Genomic DNA, 8,236 nt, shown 5'->3' on the forward strand with positions numbered 1-8,236 from the left:
GCAGTAATTCCCTTAAACGTTGTGGCAAGAAATGTCATAAAATGGGGAATGCCTCACTTAACAAATGTCTCGCTTAACAACAAGGGTTTGGGGCTCATTTGTGGTCGTAAGTCAAGGACTACCGTTATTCCATTCCAGTTTTATTTTGTCTCACATCACCTTGCAAACAGGGAAGATGAAACTGGAATTCTGAAACCATTGTCCTCATTTTTCATTGAAAGGAAGGAAGGTTTTTGTTCAGCTTCCTCTCACTGTCTCTCTCTCTTGTACAGTAATAGACGGCTGTGTCTTCAGCTTTGAGGCTGTTCATCTGCAGATACAGAAGGCTTTGGGCATTGTCCCTGGAGGTGGTGAAGCGGCCCTTGACTTTGTCTGAATAGTAAATGTTAGATGAACTTGGATGTATATGGCAAAGCCATTCCAGTCTTTTCCCTGGGGCCTGTCTCATCCAAGCCATCCAGTAGCTGCTGAAGGTGAATCCAGAGGCCTGGCAGGAGAGACGGAGGGACTCTCCAGGTCTTCTCACATCCCCTCCAGACTGCACCAATTGTCCCTGCGACCGGACACCTAGAGAGAAATAGGTCTCAATGACATCTCTGTATAGAAGGACCATCAACTGAAGGAAATGCTATAAGGGAAAGCATTACCTTGAAGGACTGCTAGTAAGAAGAGGAACTTTGGCCACCGAATCATTGTTGCTCCCTCTGATGAACGGAGAGGAATCAACCAGAAAAGATTCAGGAAAATGTTCAGATTTTGTGTTGCGGGAAACCAGTTGGCTGCTTTAAAGTGGAAATTGTGCCCTGATTTACATATTGCTTCTGATAAAAGGCCATTCACCTATAGATTTCTTTGCACACCCATTACAAACATGTTTTTATAGAAATACCCAGAGAAAGAGAGAGACAGAGACACAGAGAGACAGACAAATAGAGACAGAGAGACAGAGACACACAGAGAGAAAGAGAGAGAGCGAGAAAGAAAGAAAGAAAGAAAGAGAGAGAGAGTGCTACGACAGGGAAGTTTTATTATTATGGTTCATTACAGAGTGGATGTTTATGCTAGATAAAATAAGAGAAATAAATGATAGGTATACAACACGTAAAATAAAAAGATGGAATAAACTGAATGAATTGTGCAATTTGTTTTTCAAATCTAAAAAAAGGCAATCACCCATCATGAATTATATATATAATATTATATATTGGTTTTCGTAGATTTTCACGGGTGTAGGTATGCTGGTTTTGTTGTATTCGGGTCTTTTCCCGTGTAAGGTTGAGATTGTCTTTGCAACGTTTCGGCAGGATCTCACCTGCCATCTTCAAGCGTGGGCTTAAAATATTATATATTATATATATATATATATATATATGTGTGTGTGTGTGTGTGTGTATTTGTGTTACAACTCCTGGTATGCCTAAATATGGGAGGAAGGTCACTACTCCCTCTTTCTGTCCTTCGGCTCATCACAGAAGACCATGCAGGCAGAAGTCTAGTGTTACAACGTAAATATAAAAAGGCAACATTAAAAATAAAAATATGGTTTTCTGCCTGCATGGTCTTCTGTGATGAGCCGAAGGACAGAAAGAGGGAGTAGTGACCTTCCTCCCATATTTAGGCATACCAGGGGTTGTAACACAAATATATAAATATAAATATAAATATAAATATATATATATATATATATATATATATATATATATATATATATATATATATATATATATATATATATATATATATATATATATATATATATATATATATATATATACATATATATATATATATATATATATATATATATATATATTTGTTTGTTTTCTGAGGTTTTCACGGGTGTTTGTATGTATGTATATACACCGATAATGACCACAAACCAGAAGCCCGACCACAAACCAGAAGCCAGACCACAGCTGCATTATTAGCCACTTCAAACCCCTCCAATCCATACATGAAGCAAACTGATGCCCACCACGGAGATGTGGCACGACCACAAACGTGAAGCCAAACAACAGTAACGCAGCTCACCAGCTCAAATCCCTCTGCAACTCAGACTAACACAAGCACAACCAGGCCCCCACCCAAATAGAACACGCCCCCATCCAATCAGAGCACAGCCAAACTCCCATCCAATCAGAGCACAGCCAAGGCCCCTACCAATCAGAATACACCTCCACCCAATCAGAATGCAGCCAAGCTCCCACCCAATCAGCACAAACCTCCACTGGCAGTTAAAAGTAGGAACCGGCTGAGATCTCACATTACTCCTGGAAGCACCAAGCCAGAAGCACCAAGCCGGAAGCAGCAGCCTGAAGATGATGAATGAGACTTCATCGAAACGTCGTGAAGATACTTCCAATTCTACGCGGGAGAAAACCCAAACAACCAAAGACATACATACATACATACATACATACATACATACATACATACATACATACATACATACATACATACATACATATATATATATATATATATATATATATATATATATCTGTGTGTGTGTGTGTGTGTGTGTGTGTGTGTATGTATGTGTATATGTATACGTAACAGAACAATCAGCATTTATGGTTCTGGTGCAACCCGCCAAATGGAGTTGAGAAAGGAGAGTGGGCTTTGTATTTGTGCTTCCTGTTCCTGTGCAAGAACATGTTTTCTATTGGCTGTTGTCAGATTCTTATGGGAGTCATGTGGAGGTTATGTAAAGGGAAAAGAGAAAATGATAATCCTAGGCTTTTTCTCTGACCTCCCAGGATTGGTTGAAGTTTGGACTGCGCTGAGATGATGCAATAAAAAAGCTTTTGTAGTGAAAGGTTGTTGGGTACTTCCTATTGTGGCTTAATGACTTTCATCCTGTTTTGGATCTTGAGTGAAGAGGCTAATCCTAGCATTTTGCCTTTCTTCAGACTTTGGTGCAGAGAGTTTCAAAATATCCTGTCTTAAATCCATTTCTACCTGCAGTACTTGAGTTGCCTATGAATAGAGCTATCTAGATAGTTGTCTTCCCTTTTCAATAAGCTCTTGATCTCTTAAGTGCTGACATCTGCTGTGGGCTATTAAGGAAAGTGGGGGCTGCTTTCTGCCTTTAAAAATACCATGTTTCTCCATTTCTCCCTTTGGATAAATAATATAATTCCTTTTTTAAAAAAAAATATTTCCCCAAATATTTCATTCTTCTAGGAGGGGTAGGCGCTGACTTTCTACAGTCACATTCCAAAATCTAAAACTCTACAAGGTGAAACCGGAGGATTTGTTTCATGTCCTTGTAGAGGAAAGAAGATGGATTGGAATGTTTATGGAGTAAATCATGTCAAAACGTCTCCTGATTTATAGGTGGTGGTAAGAGTAGAGAACAAGTAGTAACAACAATGCAGGAAGGCAGACCCAGATCCAATTTGTAAGCAATGAGACTGAGGAAATATGTTGAGATTGAAAAGAAAAAGAAAAGGAATTGAGTGTAAATAAACGTAAGCTTCTCAGAAGGAGAGAAAGTTCTTGACAGGCATCAGATTCACTTCCTCTCACTGTGTATCTTGCACAGTAATAGACAGCTGTGTCCTCCGTCTTGAGGTTGTTCATTTGCAAATACAGCTGGCTGCGGGAATCATCCCTGGAGATGGTGAAGTGTCCCTTGACTTTGTCTGAGTAGTAAATTGGAGATGAGGATGTACTTATGTAGGCCACCCATTCCAGTCCTTTCCCAGGAGCCTTTCTCGCCCAGTGCATCCCATAGCTGCTGAAGGTGAATCCAGAGGCTTGGCAGGAGAGACGGAGGGACTCTCCAGGTCTTCTCACATCCCCTCCAGACTCCACTAATTGAACCTCAGATCGGACCCCTAAAAACAAGAGTGTTTCAATGAAATCTCCTATATACAGAAACAGCAAATGGAAGGAGACTTTACATGAAACGAAACATTACCTCCAAGGGATGCAAGAAAGAATACCAAGTTTAGCCACAGGGTCATTTTGGCTCCCTCTAACGAATGGAGGCAAATTGAAAGGAGAGAATGTGGGAAAACGCACAGACTTTGTGTCGGTGGGTGTCAACTGTTGCCTTTAAAGAGGAAATTGTGCTTTCATTTACATATTGGCTGACATAAAAGAGTTCCTCAGAGCAGGGGTTTCATTGTTGAGTTTGCACATTCCTTGCACAGATTATTTTTAAAATAAAAGTTTCCAGTCCAAAGCAAAATGAATCAGCCTTTACAGAGAGAAAGTTCCTGACAATGAGAGCAATCATCCAATGGAACAGAAGTTTCCCTTGGAAGTTGTGGGAGCTTCATCACTGGAAGCTTTCAAGAAGAGACTGGACTGCTATCTGTTAGAAATAGTGTAGGGATTCCTACTTGGACAGGGGGATAGGACTAGGATGCCTATGAAGTCCTTTCCGCCTCTGTTAATCTGTTGAAGTGTCAAGTCTTTCCAATTGGGAGCCTATAATAATCTCCCTGTAGTTGCTAGATATAGAAAGAAAGGTTCGTGGTGTTTTTTCTTCTTCTTAATTTACTGTCTATTACTGCCAAAATAAAGTTTTCTTTATGCTTTCCATTGTAGCTTAACCCACAAAATCTTCTCGATTAATGTATATATCTGTATCCACATTTTTTGGCTTTTTTTGCACGGTCACAAACCTGACAAAACATCCCTTATATTGTTTTCATTTCCATCAAAGATTTGAACTACCTGGAAAGATTTTCTGATGACAAAACAAGAAAAGATAAACATCTCTTTTCTTTTTAACAAAACATTTCTGCTTCAAAGGGAGGATAGTGGCCTCCTGAGAGGTCGTTTTTTGTAGCAGGGTTTTTCTGACAACCATTTTTCTGACCACCAAGCCAGAAATGATACGGATCCTTTTATTTTATAACAATTCTATGCTTCATAGTGGGGATTGCAGCCTCCTCAGAGGTGAACTTTTCTTCAGAGATTTTCAGGGAACAATTAAAGAAATAAGAACAGCTACCACACCTCCAAAATTAGACAACATCTATTTAGAATGGATATAATTCCATTCCCCCACCTCCCACCCCATAAGCCATGGAATTTTGTGTCTCAACATTTCCCCCCTTGTGCTCAAAATGAGGAGAGGACACATTTTTTTCTAATTTTCTGAGGAGATTCTTTTGATCCAGATGTTTCCTCAATATGAGAAATGGCAGTTTGGATATTTAGAAACATCGTCCTGAAATTTTATTTTCAGACTTCTGCATGGCAGTAGAGGAGAATGCAGGTAGACCTCAACTTAAAACAATTCATTTAGTGATGGTTAAAAGTTGCAACATCTGTTTGTCACACTTATGGCTGTTGTAGCATCTCCATAGTCACATGCTCAAAATTCAGATGAAGAAGGGTTTTTAAAACACAAATGTTTGGATGTCCACAAGATATACAGTCAAAATGAACAAATGACTGCTTAACTAACATTCTCATAATGGACAGAGAGAGATAAATGAGTCACTTTGTATTCAACGTTTGGATAGTTGCCACATAAGGAACAATTGCCTATTGCCCCATAATTTGTGGATGTTTTTGGATAATATATGTATATATATACACACACATGTTTTCGTAGATTTTCACGGTACAGGTATGAAGGTCTTGGCATATTCGGGTCTTTTCCCGTGTAAGATTGAGAATATTTTGGCGACATTTCAATGACGTCCCACTCACCATCTTCAGGCTGATGCCTTCAGCTTCATGCTTGTGTGAGCAAAGCTGCCGTCTTTCTATAAATATAGGTGGGGTGTGTGTGGAGTGCTGGCTTTGTTAATGTAAGTGGGTTGGTTGGCTTTGTTGTTACATCTTGATTAGTTGATGGAGTTGATGTTTGCAGATTAGTTGGCTGTTTCATAACATCATGTGTGGCTGAGGTACTAGCTGTGTGCCCATTAGTCTTTTGTGTTGTAACAACCTGGGTAATGGGCTGTGTGATGACATCCTGAGCTCTAGTGTAGTGATATCTTGAGTCCTGTGCTGCAACATCCTGGATGTCTGGTAGGTGGGAGATATTGAGGTAGAATATATATATTATTCTACTCTAACAAACACAGGAACAAATCAATAGGGGGAATGCCCTTGTAAATATCAAGACAATTTTTTTCGTAATTCATACAAAAGGAAGCCTTACATTTGATTAAGTAGAATTCTGGCTTTGCAATGTGGAAGCTGTGCTGTTGAATTTCTTTTCTGTAGTCACATCAAAATCTAGAGGTCTACAAGAGGAGACCATGGGATTTGTTTCATTTCTTTGTAGAGGAAAAATCCTGAGGGAAGAGAATGTGTCTGTTAGATATTAACATATATCGGGATAAGTCTTCCCTCTGGTCCGCTCCTACAGCGGGAAACAGGTATCCCTCTGATTGGTCGAGGGGCGTGCCCAATCCCTATAAAAGGGGAACCCTCCGACTACCAAACAAGCTGGATCACTATTATTACTAATAAAGAGCTGTTAAGTCACTTCGTGTCCGCAGTCTGTCTCTCGTTGCCCAGATCTAACATTGGCGACGAAGGTGGGATCGAGAGACAGATAGGACGAAGAACGCTACCTCCAGAATCTCCGGATTTGATCCAGCCCAGGAATTCGGCAGCAATTCCGACAGCCATCTCAGATCACCGCAGCGCGGCAAATTCAAACAGAGAAGATGGCGATGCATGCTCCCCCCGCTCCTTTCGACCCAGCAAACGACGAATGGGAAGCCTTCATGATTCGTTTCGAGTGTTTCCTCGAAGCGAACGAATACACGGGGATCACCGATGCGAGGAAGAAAAACATCTTCCTCGGCTACTGCGGAAAAGAAGTCTTCAATACGGCCAGAGACCTCACCGCGCCTACTCCAATACAAGCAGTATCGTGGACAACGTTGCAACAGACTCTGCAAACTCACTACGCGCCAAAACCTTCCCGCCATGTCTGCCGCAAAGAATTCAACATGAGGACTCAGAAGGCGGGAGAATCCATTAATCAATATGTTGCAGCCCTACGAAAAGCAGCAGCTCACTGCGAATACAGGGATCTGGAAGAACACATCTTAGAGCAACTCATCTGTGGGTTAAGAGACATTTCGCTGCAAAAGAAGCTGTTGGCAAACCCGAATTTAACCCTACAGACAGCGTTAAACAAAGCAAGAGCGTCAGAATCAGCGGAGAAATCATCTGTAACCATACAACGAGGGGCCAACATAAACCAGCCAGCAGCAAGGCAAACCAGAGTGCACTACGAGGACGCAAGCCCTGACTACGAGAATCCCGAGTTCGAGGACAGTCACCTGATGCAGAGCAGTCACTTGAGGCCTGGGGGGAGACCCGGATCCCGTTTGCCGCCCTGCGCAAGTTGCGGAGGGAATCACCCCAGGTCTACTTGTAGGTTCAGGAACGTTGTTTGTTCGCATTGCAACAAACTTGGGCACATCGCACGAGTGTGCCGGAGCGGAGTCCCTGCCTCACGGCAGCCACCCATGTACCGCCAACAGAAGCCCAACCCAGGGGCTTGGCGAAATCAAAAAGGGCGCCCAGAGAGAAATCCACAAGTGTTTACCCAGAGAGAACATTTCCAAAGAGCTGAACGAGCGTATCCCCAGAGAGATTACTCACAAGGAGTTGAGCGAGCGTATCCCCAGAGAGAATACACACAAAGAGCTGAACGAGCGTTCTATCAAGACGCTCAACGAGAGTATTTTCAGGATGTAGACGATGAGATAGAGTTGACCCAGAGAGAGGAGTTGCGAACGTATCTCACCACAATACATCAAGTCCGCCCTAAGCGGCCCAAAAGGCTGAGAGTCACAGTCCTCTTGGAGGGCTCACCCTGCGAGCTAGAAGTCGACACAGGATCGACCCTGACGATCATTTCATGGGCATCCATGAAACAGGCTATCCCTAGCCTCAGAAAGAGCCAACTACACGCTCCAGACGTCCTGCTACGAGACTACCAGGGGAACCAAGTCCCCATCGTGGGCCAAGGCACATTCCACATCCGTTTCAAGGACATCGAAGCCCAGCTGCCCGTGACCATCGCCAGCGCGCCATTGCAGAACCTTCTGGGGCTTGATTGGTTTGAAGCCCTGGGGTTAGAAGTCACCGGGATCAACACCGTAAGAAACAGCAGCGCTGAACAGATTTTTAAGGAATTCGAGGATGTGTTCAGCCCCGGTCTTGGTAAGTATGTGGGTAAACCAATATCATTCAATTTAGACCCTAAAGTGGCGCCAATCCGACTTAAACCGAGACGAGT

This window comes from Natrix helvetica, assembly GCF_964273705.1.
Source record: "Natrix helvetica genome assembly, chromosome: Z".
NCBI classification, from domain to species: Eukaryota; Metazoa; Chordata; class Lepidosauria; order Squamata; family Natricidae; genus Natrix; species Natrix helvetica.